We start from the raw sequence: 16,373 nt of genomic DNA on the forward strand, positions 1-16,373 counted from the left end.
GGGTGCGGGCAGGGACGAGAGCAGAGGCTTGCCCTCCGTGGGCGGCCTGGCTGGGAGCTGGCCTGACGCGGCGCTGACCAGCTGTTACCAGCACTTCGTGTGTGTGTGCGCGCGCGTGTGTGCGTATGTGTGTGGTGTGTGTGTGCGTGCGCGTGTGTGCGTATGTGTGTGGTGTGTGTGCGTGTGTACGGTGTGTGTGCATGTGCGTGTGTGTGCATGTGTGTGTGCGTATGAGTGTGTGCGTATGAGTGTGTGCGTATGTGTGTGGTGTGCACGCGCGAGTGTGTGTAACACTGTGTTCTATTACGGTGGACACACAGTGTTATATTGGTTTTAGGGGCACAACACAGGGGTCAGACCTTTACGTTAGACCTCAGGGAGGCATCGCCTGGCACGGCCTTGGCGTCCGGCGCCCCCGCGTGTCCGAGTGGTGGCGGGATCCCCCCTGGTTGACGCTGCAGCTGAGGGGGAGGCGGTGTCCCCGTGGCTGGCTGGTCCGTGGGCCGCCCTGCCCCTGCCCCGCGCAGCCACACGGGACCTCCCTGGGGAGGCAGTGACAGGGCGTGTGGGCGTCCGTGGAGTGACGGGGATCAGCACGTGGAAAAGTGTACTGGCGTCCGGCGGCGTGGCTCCGTGGTTGAGTGTTCGTGGTTTGATTCTGGGTTGCAGGCTCCATCCCCAGTAAGGGGCATGCAGGGGCAGCTGATCAACGATTCTCTCATCACTGATGTTCTAACTCTCTCCCTCTCCCTGCCTTTCTGAAATCAATAAAAAATATTAAAAACCAGCAGTGCTGGCTAGAACCCCATCGTGGCCGGCTCTGAGCGGTGTGGCCCTGCTCGGGCTCCCCCATCTCCGAGCCTGTGTCCTGCTAAGCGTCTCGGGAATTCGTGTTGTTGGTCCCAGGCCCGAGAGGGCTGGGGCCCAGGACAGACCCCGGCATCAAGATTCAAGAGTGTGCACATACATGCGTGCACCTGTGCGAGCACATGTGTGTGAGAGGTGTGTGTCAGGGGATCCAGACGCACATGGAGGGAGTAAGAGGAAGCGGCTGGAGATCATGCTCACAAGGTGTCCGTGCTGCAGGCGGGAGCTGGCTTGGATAGGGAGTGAGGCCTCCGTCGCTGGTGGCAATCAAGCAGGGGGTGTGGCGGCCTCCTCTCAGAGGGGCTCTGTTCCATTCCTGGAGGCCACAGCACGGCCTCTGACCCCACGGCCTTGCCCTTGACCGGGTAGCCTGGCGTGGGCAGGCCCACCCTGGCCGACTGGCCGCCTCCTGCTGGGCTCGGTCCCGCGGGGAAGCCGGACCTCGGCGGCTTGAAAGATGAGAGGACGTGGTTTGGATGTTTGGGTGAAGTGGCTTTTTATCAGAAAGCCCTCTGGGAGCCGCCGCCACCGCTGAAACCATATCTGTTGTCCGAGGAGGAGCGGACGGAGGATGCTCACTGAGATTTATGGCTTCCCCGGAGCCTAATTGCCTGAATCTCTTTAACAGCCGGCTAAGTGGGGCTAGGACAGACCACGGAGCCGAGGGGCAGCCCGCTCCCTCTCCCCCTTCCTCGCCCTCCCCCCCGCTCCCTCTTCCCCTTCCTCGCCCTCCCCCCCGCTCCCTCTCCCCCTTCCTCGCCTACCCCCCCTCACCCATTCCCCCCCCCCCCCCCCAGCATCCTGGATGCCCGGGCAGGTGTGGAAGCTGCTGGCGCTCAGGCTGCCATGGTTGGTGTCCCTGTGGCTGTTGGTCAGGGGACCTGCGGGCAGAGGCAGGGGCAGGGGCAGGGGCAGTGGCTGTCCTGCCAGACAGCGGGGCCGGGCTGGGCTTCCCACCAGGCAGCCCTGCGGTGTCGGAGCCCAGGAGCCTCCAGGGCTGGGCCTGGGCGGCTGGGCCGGTGGAGGTGAGCGAGGGCGGCCGTCTGTGGGCTCCTGAGGCCTGTGGCTCCCTTCTCTCATGCGGGCGACCTGTCCCGGGGTGGGGGGGAGAGCAGACCCCAAACCCAGCCCCCCAGAACCCCCTCCCCACAGGCCCATGGGCCAGGACACCCTGTTAGGTGTGTAACTGAGTTTTGGGGTGGTTTGTTACACAGCAAACATGCCGGATACGTGGCAGTGTTATTTTACTGACTGCTGTTTCCATTCAGCGCTACCAGGGGAGATGCTGAGGCTCAGAGAGGCCAGCCCGCCCTGAGGTCACCCAGCAGCCTGGCCTCCAGGCCCGTGCCCTCCGCCTCGGCCCTCCGCCCTGGGGCCTCAGGGAGCCCGGACCACGCTGCTGGCCACCTGCCATCAGCCTGTGTGCCAGCCTACCTCTCCAGGGAGGGCCGGCCCTGGTCCTGGCTCCCGGTTCCCCCAAAGGCCCCGCCCCTCCCCAGGGGAGGTGCATCAGCCTGGCCCCCTGGCCCCCCACCTGCCTCCAGGTGCCACGGCCCTCGGAGGGGGAGGGTGGGGGGTGCAGGGAGGGGCGGGGAGGCCCAGCTCTCCTCCAAGCCCGAGTCCCCCCAGATTCAGAGTCTTGACCTGACTTCGGTCTCGGGGTCAAGGCTCCTTGATTGGGGCCTTCACCTTCGCAAGCCTGGGGCACGGTCATGGCCTGAGGGCTCGGCGGGAGGGGCAGCAGGGAAACCCTGGACTGGACAGTGGCCGGGCCCGGGCCCAGGCAGCCCAGCCACGGGGACTCGGGGCAGCGCCGGTAAGTCCCAGCAACCCCAGGTGCCTGCTGAGCGAGACCACCCTATCTCCCCCCCCCCCCCCTGTCCCCAGCCCAGCGTTCATGGCCTAGTGGGACCTGGGAGACACGGCTTTGCACCAAATGTCTACACACACGCACACGCGTGCTCTGGGGCCCTGAGGGGGCGGGCTCTGAGCTCCAGAGGGGTCGGGCCGGTGACCAGGCCGAGCTGGGGTCAGGGCAGGACTGGTCCTGAGATGACCAGAGCGCCCGCAGGCTGAACGCCGGGCTTTGCCACCCACGTGTCCGGCCAAGTCCTGTGGCTCTGGCCTTGCTTTGCCCACTGACTGGCCCTGCCCACTCCCTGCCTCCACCAGTTTTGCTCGATGCTGTGTGCCTGGTGCTGTGCCTGGTACTGCGTGCCCGGTGCTGTGTGCTCGGTGCTGTGTGGCCGGTGCATGGGTGCAGGAGGGATGGGGGACAGGTGATGAGAGTGGCCAGTACGGGGCCAGGGCCAGGGCCATCCTGGCTTCTGGGACCTCCGCTCTCACGCTGGCCAGAGGCGGGGCGAGGGAGGACACAGACCTGGGGAGGGCGCGGGCAGGATGTCTGGGTGCGGGGAGAGGAATCAGGGCCGGGGGCCGCTCCGGGAGGGTGAGCAGCGCCTGCAGCCGCACGTGCGGACGTGCGTGTGCGCACGTGTGTGAAACGGTGCCCGCGTGCGCCGTTTGCACAATGACGGCCGCTCTCAGGAAGCGGCTCCATAGAAACCGCAGTCCGCGCCCGACCATGGCCGCTCATTGGCGTGTTTTGAGGGGAAATGAGGGGAAATTACAGCTCCTCTGAGGACGGCGAACGTGCTCCGCCTCCCCAGGCTCCGCGGGCGCCCGCTCCACAGAGCCCGAGCCAGGCAGGTCGCGCCGCGGAGGGGGTGGGAGGCGGGGGTTATACCCACCCCGGGTGCGGGGCGTGGGGCGGGAGGGCAAGCCAAGGCCCTCTTCTCATGGCCCCATGGCCCCTGCACCGTGGCCCTGCAGAGAAAGAACCGGGGCCCCTGGAGACCTGGGTTCGAGTCCCGGCTCAGCCATGCTCCCTGCCTGAGCAGCCTGACCCAAGGTCTTCCTTTAACATGTGTAAAAGGTGGCATGGCCTCTGAACCAATGAAACGCTGACCACGAAAGGGCTGTGTGACGTGGCAGTCCTCCCTGGGAGTAGTTCAGTGGTTAGAGCTCCGGCCTGTGGACGGAAGCGTCGTGGGTTCGACTCCCGGTCAAGGGCACGTACCTTGGTTACAGGTTCAACCCGCTGGGGTGTACGCAGGAGGCAACCAACGGATGTTTCTCTCACATCAATGTTTCTCTCTCCCTCTCTCCCCTCCTTCCACTCTCTCTAAAAATCAATAGAGAATACCTCTGCTGAGGATTAACCAAATAAAAATAAAGTGAAGTGTCTGTCCCAGGGGGCATGACCGTGCCACCCCACAGGGTCCTGGCGGCTCTCGGTCCTGGTTCATAGGTCGACGCTCGACCACCGAGCCACCAGGCTGGGCCGAGTCCAGGGTTAAGGGAACTGGCACCGCGGCTCCAGGCGGGGAGGGGGAGGGGTGGCAGCCTGCACGGCCCCCTGGAAATGCCGGCTGGCTGGAGCTGCTCTGGGCTTCCTGCAGAGCCGGGGACCCCAGGCTCCCCTTCCCCCGTGGCTCCCTCTGCCCGCATCTCTGGGCACCGCCCCACCCTCAGGCGGCTGTGGTGCAGCGGCCAGCGTGCCCGCTGCCTGGCCCTGCCCACTCCCTGCCCCGCCGGTTCTGCCCGGTGCTGTGTGCCCACTGGGTCCGCACAGCTGCCTTTCCGGCTGCCGGCTCCCGCCCCCCGCAGCCTGATGGAGCTGCTGTAACCGTGTTGGCACACGCCGCCGTTTTCCTCCGGGCACGTTATTTCCCTCTCGCCGGGTTTGGCGCCTTCCCTGGCGCGTCCCGTACACCAGAGCTGGCGCGGCCTCCGGGGAGCTGGCGGCCGCCCAGCTCCGCGCCGCGGCCTCTGGCTGCAGAGAGCCCGTCCCGGGAGCCGGCCTCTCACCCGGGGACAGCACCAGCACCCCCATTCCTCAGACGCAGACACTGAGGCGGGAGGGAGGCCCAGCACCACAGAGGCGCTGGGAGGAGCCGCACAGGCCCCGGCCCGTCCGCCTGGAGGTGGTGCTCCGTACCAAGGCCCCTCCCTAGGGCCGCCCCTCCACGCACACAGGGGCCTGTGCGCACCCCGGGAATCCCTCCGGGTCCCTGCTTCCTGTCCTGGAGGAGCATATCTGCACCGCCCCGTTCCCACCTGCCGTCCTGTCCCCCGGGAAGTGCAGTGGCCACCCAGCCGGTGCCTCCCAAGCTCCACCTCACAGCCCTCGTGGGGCCATGGGCCTCGGCCAGAGCTAGAAGGACAGGCAGGCAGGTGGACGGGTGGACAGGTGGACAGGTGGACGGGTGGACGGGTGGACAGGTGGCTGGCGGTCGGGCAGCAGGAGGTGCCACAGCAGCCTCGGGAAAGACGCCCTGAATGAGAGACTCGTGAGGCGGTGTCTGTGGGAGGAACAGCCAATCGACACCCCACTCCCCGGCCGAGCATCAGCAGGTGGATGGCCGCCCCTGATGGGGTGGCACCCTGGGAGGATGTGGCACAGCCGGGCTCCTCACCTGCGCCCATGCAGACATGACTAATGGATCAGGACTCCCTGTGCTGCTGGGCCTGGCTCCTGCCCTTACCCGTGCCCATGGCAGACATGACTAATGGAGCAGGACTCCCTCTGCAGCTGGGCCTGGCTCCTGCCCTCCTGTGCAGCCTATACCAGCGGATGGACGTTGCCACTGGACGCGAGGCTGGCCACCCCAGCTCTAAGTTATCGACAATGCGGTAAATGAGACCACAGTTCGCCACCCCTGCCAGCCTGTGGGTGCCACCAGCGCACTGGCTGGGGCAGCTTGGGCTCCTTCTCTGCTCGTCCCTCCCCTCCCTCCCCGCCAGGTTCACACACAGGACACTCAGAGCCGGTGCCTGGGGGCTCAGAGCGCCCCCCGAAGGCTCAGGCCACCGAGTGGAGGCCTCCGGGCTGGGCCGCCCAGCCGCGGCCCCGCACCAGGCAGAGGGGCTCAACCCTGGCCTCCACGACCTCGGTCCGGGCCCGTCTCCGCTGCCTCGGTCCGGCCCGTCTCCATCACCTCGGTCCCGGTCCTGTCTCCGCCGCCTCGGTCCGGCCCCGTCTCCGCCGCCTCGGTCCGGCCCCGTCTCCATCACCTCGGTCCGGCCCCGTCTCCATCACCTCGGTCCGGCCCCGTCTCCATCACCTCGGTCCGGCCCCGTCTCCGCCGCCTCGGTCCGGCCCCGTCTCCGCCGCCTCGGTCCGGCCCCGTCTCCGCCGCCTCGGTCCGGCCCCGTCTCCGCCGCCTCGGTCCCGGCCCCGTCTCCGCCGCCTCGGTCCGGCCCCGTCTCCATCACCTCGGTCCCGGCCCCGTCTCCATCACCTCGGTCCGGGCCCGTCTCCGCTGCCTCGGTCCGGCCCCGTCTCCATCACCTCGGTCCGGCCCCGTCTCCGCCGCCTCGGTCCGGCCCCGTCTCCGCCGCCTCGGTCCGGCCCCGTTCCTCCGCCGCCTCAGTCCGGGCCGTCTCCGCCGCCTCGGTCCGGCCCCGTCTCCATCACCTCGGTCCGGCCCCGTCTCCGCCGCCTCGGTCCGGCCCCGTCTCCGCCATCTCGGTCCGGCCCCGTCTCCATCACCTCGGTCCGGCCCGTCTCCGCCATCTCGGTCCGGCCCCGTCTCCATCACCTCGGTCCGGCCCGTCTCCGCCGCCTCGGTCCGGCCCGTCTCCGCCATCTCGGTCCGGCCCCGTCTCCATCCCCTCGGTCCGGCCCGTCTCCGCCGCCTCGGTCCGGCCCGTCTCCGCCATCTCGGTCCGGCCCCGTCTCCATCACCTCGGTCCGGCCGTCTCCGCCATCTCGGTCCGGCCCCGTCTCCATCACCCTCGGTCCGGCCCCGTCTCCATCACCTCGGTCCGGCCCCGTCTCCGCCGCCTCGGTCCGGCCCCGTCTCCATCACCTCGGTCCGGCCCCGTCTCCATCACCTCGGTCCGGGCCCGTCTCCGCCACCTCGGTCCGGGCCCGTCTCCGCCATCTCGGTCCGGCCCCGTCTCCGCCGCCTCGGTCCGGCCCCGTCTCCATCACCTCGGTCCGGCCCCGTCTCCATCACCTCGGTCCGGCCCCGTCTCCATCACCTCGGTCCCAGCCTGTCTCCGCCACCTCGGTCCGGCCCCGTCTCCAACGTGAGGCCAGTGGGTGGGCCTCGCGGCCTGCATTGTCCACGAGCAGCAGGGCCTAGGCGCGGCCGCATGGCTGGTGGGCAAGTCCACCCGCTCCCAGGCGGCGCTTCCCCAGCCGCTCTGCGCCCGCAGGACCGCTGGGCTCGGCGTGTTTGTGCCGGGGTCCCCGCGCCTGGCCTGCTCTGCCCGGAGCTGTGTGGCTCTGGGCAGCCTCTCGGCCTCTCTGGGCCATGCTTCCTTTCCCTGAGATGTGGCCTCTGCGGGGAGGGAAGGGGAGGCCCAGGACGTGGCCGGAGCCGCCTCAGAGGTGGGCTGGGCGGGGCCTGGGCGCAGACCTCCCCACAGACACCTCTGTGCTCCGGGGCCAGACACCTCCCAGGCTGCCCCCCCCCCCGCCTGCCCTACAGCCTCATGAGCGCCACCTCCGCCCGCCACCCCCGCCCGCCATCTCCCTGCGCCCGCCACCCCCGCCCGCCACCCCTACCCGCCACCTCCCTCCGCCCCCCACCCCCCGCCCGCCACCCCCGCCCGCCACCCCCGCCCGCCAGGCTCTGGGCCACACACAGCCCGCTTCCCCGGAAGTCAACAGACCCGTTTAGCACAGGTGGAAGCCACCGGAGCGCAGGCCTCCCCTCCTCCCCTCCTCCCCTCCTCCCCTCCTCCCCTCCTCCCCTCTCCCCCTTCCATCCCCCTTCCCCTTCCCCCTCCACCCCTTCCTCCCCCTCCTCCCCTCTTCCCCTGCCCCCTTCTCACTGTCTTCCCCTCCTCCCCTCCTCCCCTCCTCCCTGTCTCTCCTCCTCCCCCTTTCATCCCCCTTCCCCTTCCCCCTCCACCCCTTCCTCACCCTCCTCACCCTCTTCCCCCTCCCCCTTCTCACCATCTTCCCCCTCCTCCCCTCCTCCCCTGCCTCCCCTCCTCTCCTCCTCCCCTCCTTCTCTGCCTCCCCTCTCCCCCTTGCATCCCCTTTCCCCTCCTCCCCCTCTTCCCCTCCCCCCTCCTCCCCCTCTTCCCCCTCCCCCTTCTCACTGTCTTCCCCCCCCCCTCCTCCCCCTGCCTCCCCTCCTCCCCCTCCCCTGCCTCCCAGTCCCTGTCCTCTCCCTGCCTTCCCCATGACTCTCCCCCCTCCCACTCTTCCCTTCCCCCTGTCTCCCCTCCCCTCCCCTCCCTGTCTCCCCTCCTCCCTCCTGCTGCCTCCTCCTCTTCCCCTCAGGCAACTTGACCTCTGGATTATTCCTTCCTGGCTGCTCTTCCTCTCACAATCCCAGTACAGGTCCCGGGTCCTTCCCCCGCACCCCGCACCCCGCACCCTGCCCCCTGCCCCCTGCCCCCTGCATCCCGCACCCGGCACCCCGCACCCCGCACCCTGCACCCAGCACCCAGCACCCCGCACCCCGCACCCAGCACCCCACACCCCGCACCCCGCACCCTGCACCCCGCACCCCGCACCCAGCACCCCGCACCCCGCACCCTGCACCCTGCACCTGGCGCCTGGTCCAGGGCGCTCTGTTCTCACGGCCACCTGCCACCTGGGTCCCGTTAGGGTGCTCATTTCTCGGATGGGGAAACCGAGGTGCCAGGAGGCCCAATGGCCCAGGGGCTGCACCCAGGTCTGCGGGACCCGGCGGCCTCTCGGCCGCGATGGGCTGCCTGGGTGCGGGGACCGTGAGGGGGCGGCGGGGCGGTGGTGAGCGGGAGGGGTGCAGGGTGAGTGGAGGGTGGCCTGGGGTGGAGGTAGCGCCATGTCACCTGCCTGGGCCCGGAGCTGGGGCCGTGGGCGGGGTCTGTCCGGGCTTCCCTGGCTCTGCATCTGGCCATTGGAGGTGGTGGCTGGGCTCAGGGCTCCCACGCAGACCCCCCCATGCCCGGGCTCGCAGCACAGACACATGGCCCGCCGCCGGCCTGCACCCCGCCCTGGCCCGTCCCGGCCCCTCAGCCCGGAGCCCCCGCCCGGTCTGTCCCGGCCCCTCAGCCTGGAGCCCCCGCCCGGCCCGGCCCGGCCCCTCAGCCCGGAGCCCCCGCCCGTCCCGTCCCGGCCCCTCAGCCCGGAGCCCCCGCCCGGTCTGTCCCGGCCCCTCAGCCCGGAGCCCCCGCCTGGCCCGTCCCGGCCCCTCAGCCCGGAGCCCCCGCCCGGCCCGGCCCAGCCCCTCAGCCCGGAGCCCCTGTGCGTGGCCCGCAGGTGACCGTCCTCAGGAAAACGACTCCCCCCACCCCCCCCAGCCTGGAGGGGGTGTGGCCGAGGGGGCAGGTGCAGGCACACCCCGCCCCCGTCGTCCCCCCCAGCCGGCCCGGTGACAGGCGGGGCGGCACGGGGGACCCTCACGGGCGGCTGAGGGAGACGGATCTGCGGCCCCGGGGCTGCAGGGAATATTACATTATGAAAACAAATCACCGCGCTGATTGGAATTTAATTACGTCCCTTTTATCTTGGTGACAGTCACGCACCTGGGCTCCGTCGGCCAGCGGAGGGGCCTGAGGCCCTGGGGACCAATGAGGCCGGCCCGCCCCGCCCCCCAGGAGGCCCCGCCCGCCCCCTCTGCGGGCAGACAAAGGCTCCCGCAGCCGCACTGGAGCCGCGGGGCTCGGAGGGAGGGTGGTTGGCGCAGCCCGGCTCTGCCCAAGCACACAGGACGGCAAACTGCCCACCAGACACGGGAGCCCAACCCCGACCCCGACTCCCAGCCACCGGCACCTCCGCGAGGCACCGGAGTTCGACCTGGGCCCGGATCACAGGCGCCGCCGGGCACCCGGTGGGCAGGACAGGGCGGCGGGCTGGGCGGCGCAGGCGGCTTTGGGCCTCGGGAGCTGGGCCCACAGCAGCCAGGCCCCGGCTGAGAACAGACTCTGCTCTGGCACCTTCCAGGGGAGCACCCGCTCTCCGGGCGGCCTTGACCGAGACCTGCTGGCCGGGAGCTCCCTGCGCAGCTGGCCGGCCTGGTGCTGCCGCGGTGTTGGCATCGGCTGGCTGGGTCCTCAGGGAGCTGCCGGCTTGGCAGGTCCATGGCCTTCAGGGTCCCGCCTGCCCCGGAGACGGGCGAGGCCCGGCTGGCACAGGCTGCGGGCGGCCCCGGGGACACGGGCGTGGGCTCAGCTGTGGGACCACGTGTGCACCTGCCGCGCCCCCGGGGCCGCGTCCCGCTGGTGCACAGCAGCGGCCGCCACACCACAGCTCCTGAGCCACACGCGGCTCTCTGGCCCCGTGAGTGCGGCTCTTCCACAAAATACCACATCCGGGCGTGCAAGGGCAGTGCGATGGGATTCGTGGCCCGTGCGCAGAAGCCGGTGTTTGGCCTGGGCCAGGCTGTTTTGAAGAAGTGGCGTTAGAACACTCAAGGGCCCAAAGAGCCGCATGTGGCTCGCGAGCCGCAGTTTGCCGACCCCTGGTTTACAGCGCGGACTCACAGATCCTGAGGCCAGCCCCACCGTGCACAGGGGAAACTGAGGCCCAGAGCGGTGACGACACCGGCCCACGTCGGGGCAGGCGGGGCGGGGCGGGGCAGGGTGGGGCGGGGCGGGGCAGGCGGGGCGGGGCGGGGCGGGCGGGGCAGGCGGGGCAGGCGGGGCGGGAGCAGCCCGTCTGCCCTCCGGGGCGGCCTGAGCGCCTCGGGCTGAGCACAGGCGTCTCCCGCGGGCGGAGATCGCTGTGTCACACGACGATGGTCAGATACCAGCTGAGCTTCCTCTCGGCCTGGCAGCCCGGGGTGGGCGCCGGGTGAAGCTGAGAGCCTGGGTCTGGGGTGGAGATGATGGTGGCTGACGCTCCCAGCATGTCTCGGGCCCGGGGGCTCCTGCTCCCTGACCCCCGTGGGGGGCTCCCAGCTCCGGGACGGCCTCGGGGTGGACGCCCTCCCCCTCCCACAGGCTGTCGTGGGGCCACACGCGTGTGCCTTCCCCCGCGACCCCGGCAGAATTAATGCCTTTTTATAGACTGGCTGATGGCGCTGAGTCATCACGCGGGCGATCCATCAGCCGCCGCCAATGCCAGAGCAGGGAGCGCTGTCAGGGCTTTGGGGGGGGTCCGGGGGGGCACTCCGTCCGCCCGGTTCCCGGCAGGCGCTGGCCGGCGGGTGCGTGCGAAGACTGCAGTGACCCTGCGACGTGTGCCTGCCTGCGGTGCCCATCCCGGGGTGTGTGCACGTGTGTGCCCAGTGTGACAGGGACACCCAGGATCACGGCGGGACTTCTCAGGTAGCAGCACACACATGTCCTCACGTGTGGTTGAGTATTTGCACGTGAACCGCAGTCTCAAGGCAGTTTGAGGCAAAACCCTGGGCTGGACAGGGACCCCCAGATCTGTGTGTCTCCCCTCCCCGCCCCGCGGCTCCGAGCGTCATTCCTGTCCCCGGAGACGGGAGGATGGCAGAGCTGATGTCTGTGCTGGCCTCGGTGTTAGTGGAGACCCAGCCCTCCTTGCACGGGCCTGCGTCCTCATCCGTGGCTCCGTGCACAGAGCACGTGTGTGCGTGCGTGTGTGTGCGTGTGTGAGTGTGTGTATGTGTGCGTGAGTGTGTGAGTGTGTGTGTTTGTGTGTGAGTGTGTATGTGTATGTGTGTGTGAGTGTGTGTGTGTATGTGTGTGTGAGTGTGTGTGTATGTGTGTGTGAGTGTGTGTGAGTGTGTGTGTGTGTGAGTGTGTGTGTGAGTGAGTGTGTGAGTGTGTGTGAGTGTGTGTGTATGTGTGTGTGAGTGTGTGAGTGTATGTGTGTGAGTGTGTGTGTGTGTGTGAGTGTGTGTGAGTGTGAGTGTGTGTGTGAGTGAGTGTGTTTGTGAGTGTGTGTGTTTGTGTGTGAGTGTGTATGTGTATGTGTGTGTGAGTGTGTGTGTATGTGTGTGAGTGTGTGTGTGAGTGTGTGTGTGTGAGTGTGTGTGTGTGTTTGTGTGTGAGTGTGTATGTGTATGTGTGTGAGTGTGTGTATGTGTGTGTGAGTGTGTGTGAGTGTGTATGTGTATGTGTGTGTGAGTGTGTGTGTATGTGTGTGTGAGTGTGTGTGTGAGTGTGTGTGTGTGTGAGTGTGTGTGTGTGTGTGTGTGTGTGTGTGTGAGTGCGTGTGTGCGTGTGTGTGAGTGTGTGTGAGTGTGTGTGTGTGTGAGTGTGTGTGTATGTGTGAGTGTGAGTGAGTGTGTGTATGAGTGTGTGTGAGTGTGTGTGTGTGAGTGTGAGTGTGTGTGTGAGTGTGAGTGTGTATGAGTGTGTGTGAGTGTGTGTGTGTGTGTGTGAGTGTGTGTGTGTGTGAGTGTGTGTGAGTGTGTGTGTGAGTGTGTGTGAGTGTGAGTGTGTGTGTGAGTGGTGTGTGAGTGTGTGTGTGTGAGTGTGTGGTGTGTGTGAGTGTGTGTGTGAGTGTGTGTGAGTGTGAGTGTGTGTGTGAGTGTGAGTGTGTGTGTGAGTGTGTGTGAGTGTGTGTGTGAGTGTGTGTGTGAGTGTGTGTGTGAGTGTGTGTGTGAGTGTGTGTGAGTGTGAGTGTGTGTGGGAGTGTGTGTGTGAGTGTGTGTGTGAGTGTGAGTGTGTGTGTGTGAGTGTGTGTGTGAGTGTGAGTGTGTGAGTGTGTGTGTGTGTGAGTGTGAGTGTGTGAGTGTGTGTGAATGTGAGTGTGTGTGAGTGTGAGTGTGTGTGTGTGTGTGTGTGTGAGACGAGAACTGGCCCACGAGGTCGAGGAGGCTGAGAAGTCCCAGGACTTCCGCGTGTGACTGGAGAGCAGTGTGGCCGCGGCCTGAGCTCGGTGAGCCTGGGTCCGAGGGTCCGGAGCCGGGCCGCGTCCCGCAGGGGGGCCGGCCTGACGCCCGCAGGCTTCTCCGGTCCCCCCTCCGGCCTCGGCCCCGGGGCGGCCACGTGCCCCTCCGCTCGCCCGGCGGGGGCCTTTCGGGACCCACTGGGCTGGGGCTGCGGAGGCTGCGGAGGGTCCCAGCCCCCTCTGGTGCCCGCACCCCTGCCCGGCCGGCCCCTCCCTGCAGAGCCCGCTGCAGGCCGTCCCGGCGAGGAGGACACGGACACACGGACACGGACAGCGGGCCCCCTCCCCGCCCCCGCCCCGCGGCCGCCAGCGGACAGGAGCTCACCCATGTGTCGGGCTGATAACGAGCCGGGCGGCCTCGGACCCTGGCCCTGGCTGGACGCGAGGCTCCCGGATGGCTTCTCCCAGACACCTGGTCCCGGACCCGGTGGAGGGGGCCGGGCCGGTGTGGCTGTGGCCGGAGCCTCATCTCCCCGACTCCGTGGCGAGGCCGTGAGTGAGGCTCCAGCAAGCCGGCGAGCATGGAGCGGAGCCGCCCTGCGGCCGGGTGGGGCCCTCGGGGCAGAGGCCAGGGCTGTGGTGCCGGAGCTCCTTCCTGCGCTCCCGCTCTGGCGGCTCTGCTGCCCTCGGCCTGCGCCCCCTCCCTGCTCTGTGTCCATCCTCACAGGCTCCCTAAGGACAGTCCTGTCGGGTGGGGCTCACCGGCTCCGGGGGGACCTCACCCTGCAACGCCCGTCCTCCTCGGCCTCCGTCCGGGGTCCCGGCTGAGGCCTCCCCTGGATTTGTGGGGAGGGGTCAGCCCAGAACAAGCGAGGTCAAGGGCCAAAGGGCATCGTGTTCCCAGAAGGCCTTGCCCCACCGGCTCCCAGGGTGGCCCCGGAGGAGTAGGGGCGGGACTGTGGGGTTGGCGTCTCCGTGGGCTGCGTGGCTCTGTCGGCCGGGGAGGGAGTGCCCGCCCCTGCATGGGGGGCATCGCTTCCAGGTGGATGAGGCAGGGCTGCCCCGAGGCCCACCCTCCAGGGCAGCCTCCAGGGCCCCATCCCAGGGCAGGACCCGCCGGGTGGTGTGAGCGGGAGAGGGGGCGGAGTTAGGGGCAGACCCGCCGGGTGGTGTGAGCGGGAGCTGGAGGGGCGTTAGGGGCGGACCCGCCGGGTGGTGTGAGCGGGAGAGGGGGCGGAGTTAGGGGCGGGCCCGCCGGGTGGTGTGAGCGGGAGAGGGGGCGGAGTTAGGGGCGGACCCGCCGGGTGGTGTGAGCGGGAGAGGGGGCGGAGTTAGGGGCGGACCCGCCGGGTGGTGTGAGCGGGAGAGGGGGCGGAGTTAGGGGTGGACCGGCCGGGTGGTGTGAGCGGGAGCTGGAGGGGCGTTAGGGGCGGACCCGCCGGGTGGTGTGAGCAGGGAGAGGGGGCGGAGTTAGGGGCGGACCCGCCGGGTGGTGTGAGCGGGAGAGGGGGCGACGTTAGGGGCAGACCCGCCGGGTGGTGTGAGCGGGAGCTGGAGGGGCGTTAGGGGCGGACCCGCCGGGTGGTGTGAGCGGGAGAGGGGGCGGAGTTAGGGGCGGACCCGCAGGATGGTGTGAGCGGGAGAGGGGGCGGAGTTAGGGGCGGACCCGCCGGGTGGTGTGAGCGGGAGCGGGGGCGGCGTTAGGGGCAGGAGAACCCCAAAGCTGTGTGTCTGCAGGATGGGCGTCCGGTTCCCCCGCCCGCAGGTGCGCTGGGAGCCCAGGTCCCCGCCGGGCCCTGTGGGTCGGCCGGGGTGCATGGCCTGCGTTCGTGGCGGCTGAGCAGCATTTGGGGCCCGGGCAGCTGTGTTGAGGGCGCCCCAGTGGAGGAGGGGCAGGGCCTGAGACAGATGCACCGTGCCATCGGCGAGTCTTTTCCCACAGAGGCCCCCCCTGCAAAGCCGACCTCCCGCCCCAAGAACAGGGTGCAGCCCTTTCTCTCCCCCGAGGCCCGGAGGGAGGGAGGCCGCACAGGGTCCCGCAGCCTCGCCCCCCCCCTCCTCCCTTTCTGACGATGTAATAGGGTCCAGCAAGGTGGATGGCCATGGGCAAGGGAGCGGCCGCCGGCCTCCCGCCCACCCCACGGGCCCTGGGCGCGCTGCAGGCCCTGCTTGGGGCAGGGCCGGGGGCTGCCCGGAGGAGATGCCACACGGAGGCTGGCAGCAGCCGCTCACTCCTGCCCCCAGCCCGGGCCTCCTGGCCTCACCCTGACTAACGGTTCGCTCCCTGCTCCCGCCCTCCCCGCAAAGAGGCCCTGGGCCTAGCCTGGCGGGGTGCAGAGGGCCCCCACCCAGTCCCCCGGCTGGAAGGAAAGAGCTGAGCGGCCTGCAGGGTCCCCCTGAGCCTTGGCTCCCTGAAGCCTCTGAGGGCTGGGAGGCCTGCGAGGCCCTGCCAACGGGGTGGCCAACAGGGTGGCCAACAGGGCGCGGGAGGGGGACGGGGGGGCCAGGACGGGAGAAGACGGGCTCTCCTGCTCCTGCCTGGACAGCTTCTCACATTGGTGCCGGGAAGTGCTCTGGGCCCGGCGAGGCCGTACCGGCGCAGAGCTGACCTGCGGGTGTGGGATGGGGGGTCTCAGTACCCCTGGCCTGGGGTGTGGGGTGGGAACTGGGTCCAGCAGTGCCCGGGCAGCTCCGATGGCTGCTCAGGGGGTGTCTGCGCACAGAGGAGTGGACGATGGTGTCGACGATGGTGTGGATCTCGGTGAAAATGACAGCAGCGCCAGGTCCGACGCCCCTGAGGGCAGGTCCCTCTGGACTCAGACCCTCCTGGGGCTCCTGCGCCCAGAGCCTGAGCTGAGTGGGGTCCTCCCGGTGCCCCGGACCTGGGCAGCCAAAGCCCGCCACCAGCCACGCTCCTCCCTCCCCACCACCGCCCACCACGCCCCGCCTGCCGTGGCCCCACTGCCAGGCCCCACACCAGAGCCCCCCAGCCCCTCTGGTGGTCCCTGGCCCCTGTCTCCCTTCCTCTGTGCCCCTGTGTCCTGCCCGCCTCCACCCTGTGCACGCCTGGCCCACCTGCAGCCACAGGCTGGCCTGGGAGGGACTGGCCCGGGGACATGTGTCGTACCTGTGTGTCACCTGGCGGGCGGGAGGGGGTGGCCTGGGTGGTGTGTGCCCCCCGCTGCTCACAGGAGGCCTGGGCACCGCCCTGCACTCCCCGCCTTCGAAGGCCCCAGCCCCTGAGCCGAACTGGCAACCGACGGTGGGAGCAAAAGCCAGGCTGGTCACGCTGTGGTCCGGGTATCTGGGCTGTTCAGACGCGGCCCCTGTGCTGAGAAATTAAGTGGCTGCTAATCTCCCGGCCCAGGGGCAGGTGGGCGGTCAGATAAATACCCAGGTATTCTCATGGGTGCAGAGCAGTCACGGGGCGTCTCCTGAGGGAGCCCCCAGGAGGAGGAGGTGGGGCAGGGGTGCTCAGAGTGGAGAGAGGGCGCCAGAGACAGGGCCACGGGCTGACGGGGCCCAGGAGGCGGCCCATGGGGGACCAAGGGGGGTGGACAGGAACGGGGGTGGGGCTGGCGGGGCCTCTGATTCGGGGAGCCAGGCCCCACGAGCCTGGTTTCCGATGGGTTTCAGACAGGCCTTGGTGCACCCCACTTTTCCCGCGCGTACGGTAAGGAAGGCCGGCTGTAAGGAGTCTGTAAAGGGGTGCAGAGCGGCCCCGGCTCAGGGGCTGAGGAAGCGGGGC

The sequence above is a fragment of the Pipistrellus kuhlii genome, unplaced genomic scaffold, assembly GCF_014108245.1.
Source record: "Pipistrellus kuhlii isolate mPipKuh1 unplaced genomic scaffold, mPipKuh1.p scaffold_m20_p_57, whole genome shotgun sequence".
Taxonomy (NCBI): domain Eukaryota; kingdom Metazoa; phylum Chordata; class Mammalia; order Chiroptera; family Vespertilionidae; genus Pipistrellus; species Pipistrellus kuhlii.